The following is a 2883-nucleotide window of genomic DNA, read 5'->3' as shown; positions in this document are numbered from 1 at the left end:
GCCCTATGAGATAGTACTGCTTATCCAAACCATTCCAACATAGTCTGTGGTACAGAGCAGTCACTGAAATTTCCTTAGATGGTAGGCAGCCTGCACTGGGGGAAGTGAGACCCACATTCATGTCAGTGGTTTGGTCCTATCTTCCAGTGGTTATTATGTTTCTATAGGGTAGCGCTGTGGTTTAAACCACTGAGACTCTTGGGCTTTTGATTGTAAGGCTGGCAGTTCAAATCTGTGTGACGGGGTGAGCTCCCGTTGCTCTGTCCCAGCTCCTGCCAACCTAGCAGTTCGAAAGCATGTAGATAAATAGGTACCACTGCGGTGGAAAGGTAAATGGCGTTTCCATGCACTCTGGCACTTGTCATGGTGTCCCGTCGCAGCAGAAGTGGTTTCGTCATGCTGGCCACATGACCCATAAAAGCTGTCTGCAGACAAACGCTTGATCCCTTGGCCTGAAAGCAGAGATGAGCACCGCACCCCATAGTCAAATTTGACTGGACTTAACTGTCCAGGGATCCTTTACCTCTACCTATTATGTTCCTATCTGCTCAACAGATTGGTTCCAGAACAGTGTGGTACCCATGGCAATTGTGTTCTGAGATGAAGCTGAGCTCTACATTTAAATGCTGGGATACTTGTTAGGAATTTGCAGGGAGATGGTATCAATCAATATGAGATCTCGTGCCAGCAGTGTTCTGAGTGTTGGCTCAGAAGCAAAGGCCTCTGTTTTGATTGCCTTGCGGTGGAGTTTATGTATAGTGCTTAATGTGGCTGGTTGGTTTATTGGCATTTAGTGTGGGCAGGTAAGAAGTTTAGATAATGGCCGGCTGGGGCTGGGCCTGGCACCTGTCAGGTCAAACACCTAGGGCTTCCTCTATGAGAAATGGTTTTGCCTCCCTTCACAATAGCTTGGATGAAGGAGGCACAAGATTTTGTTTGGCTTGGTGCATGTTGTCTTTGTTATATTTTCATGAATATGTCCTTTTACCATAGCCATGTGTAGAGTCTTTATCCTAGGTACAGGGCAAATTGAAGCTACCGAGCCGCAATTTTGATGGTTAAAAATGAATAAACAAAAAGGGTGTATTATGTTCTGTTTCAAAGGGGCCAAGTACCGGTGGTGGAAGGAACTTTGTGATAACTGCCTGGAAAGACAGACCATATAGAAAAGTAAAAGAAAATGATCCAGGAAACTCATGTGTGACTTAGGGGTGGCATCAACAAGGCAGGTTGGTTTAACCAAGCAGCTATCCTGAACTATTATATGTAATTGGAGTCTCACCATTTGGGATTAGGATTGCAGCAAGCACAGTAATTTCTCAAATGAATATATATATATATCTATTTTTCAAAAAATCAATGGCATAAATAATGGGGGGACGTATTGGCTTCACATAAGCATATGTTACTGAGCACAAAAGCTTTAATCAGGAAATGATGGATAACCATATTTAAGCAGAGTATTAGCCTAATGACGTATGAAAGTGTAGTGTAGTTAAGTTATATTCAAATTTATTCTTTTAAAAGTCCTTGCTTTTTCAAGTCACGATCACTTCATCCTTGTCCCCATGGATTAGTTCTCACTGTTAAACTAGCATTTGGCTTGCTCCATTTGAGACTGCAGGTGGGAGATGACATATTTGAATCTGAGTCACCAAGTGCAGGCTGAAGTGGTTCAGTCATATAACCATAAAACTAGGCATATAGGAGTTAGTAATCTGGTTTGGATGTCTTCCATTAGATGCATAGGTTCTGAATCATTAGTCTTATCCGCAAGCACTGATATTTTCCATTATATATGAAATAACCTTAGTTCTGAACTTTGAGTTAGCAACTTATTAAGATTCGCATGAGCTATTTAAGGGTATTAATATCACCCAGTTTACTATACTGCAGTACCTCGGGTTAAGAACTTAACTCGTTCTGGAGGTCCGTTCTTAACCTGAAACTGCTCTTAACCTGAGGTTCTGCTTTAGCTAAAGGGGCCTCCCGCTGCCACCCAGCACGATTTTTATTCTTATCCTGAAGCAAAGTTCTTAACCCGAGGTACTATTTCTGGGTTAGCGGAGTCTGTAACCTAAAGCGTCTGTAACCTGAAGCATCTGTAATCCGAGGTACCACTGTAATGGTAAACCCATATAGCTTGGTCCAAAACTGAAGATAATGCCAATTATAGAAATCAGAGTGTATTTTGTCTTGATCCAAGTGAAGTATGACCCATTTAAGAGTAGAAGTATCTATATAATTTGCATATCAAAACTGTGCTAAGTATTCTTCAGTTTAAACGCTGGGTAGAAACTAGCAATTTCATTGGGGTGGCACACTGTCGCCTATAACTAATATTGTGTTAATTTTGCACAATTTCTTTTTCTCTCTCTTTCAGGTCAGCTTGTTTCTTCTCTCTTCCTGGATTAGTCATATGGGTCAAAGATCATCCAGTGGACATGATGACATCACAGCACCATTGGGTGGTGAGAGGTTGGCCGCAGAACATTTTGCTTCAGATGACTCAAGGAAATGGTTCATAAAAGCTGTTCATAAAATACAATTCCATAAAAGCTGTTCTTAAAATATGACCCCAAAGGTTTTCCTAACTGCTGATTTTTGAAAATATTAAATAGAACAGACACAACATTTTCTTCCAGTAGGGTCTGTAAGACAGAAGTGTGACCCCCTAATGATGATGAACTACCATAATCCCTTACCATTAGCTGGTGTTTATGGTAAGGTAAAGTTAAAGGGACACCCTGACCATTAGGTCCAGTCGTGACCGACTCTGGGGTTGCAGCGCTCATCTCGCTTTATTGGCCGAGGGAACTGGCGTACAGCTTCCAGGTCATGTGGCCAGCATGACTAAGCCGCTTCTGGTGAACCAGAGCAGCA

At 42.1% G+C, this 2883-nt stretch overlaps 1 long non-coding RNA gene across 1 annotated transcript; it reads left to right on the top strand.

Annotated features, from left to right (window-relative positions):
- Window positions 1–605: 605 nt before the first annotated feature.
- Window positions 606–2548, top strand: LOC128416909 (uncharacterized). The gene is made up of 2 exons (XR_008331350.1): window positions 606–803; window positions 2384–2548. It is a non-coding gene; the product is annotated as an uncharacterized LOC128416909 (long non-coding RNA).
- The last annotated feature ends 335 nt before the right edge of the window (window positions 2549–2883 follow it).

Source organism: Podarcis raffonei, chromosome 7, assembly GCF_027172205.1.
Source record: "Podarcis raffonei isolate rPodRaf1 chromosome 7, rPodRaf1.pri, whole genome shotgun sequence".
Classification (NCBI taxonomy): Eukaryota; Metazoa; Chordata; class Lepidosauria; order Squamata; family Lacertidae; genus Podarcis; species Podarcis raffonei.
This window is presented reverse-complemented; position numbering and strand designations above follow the sequence as displayed.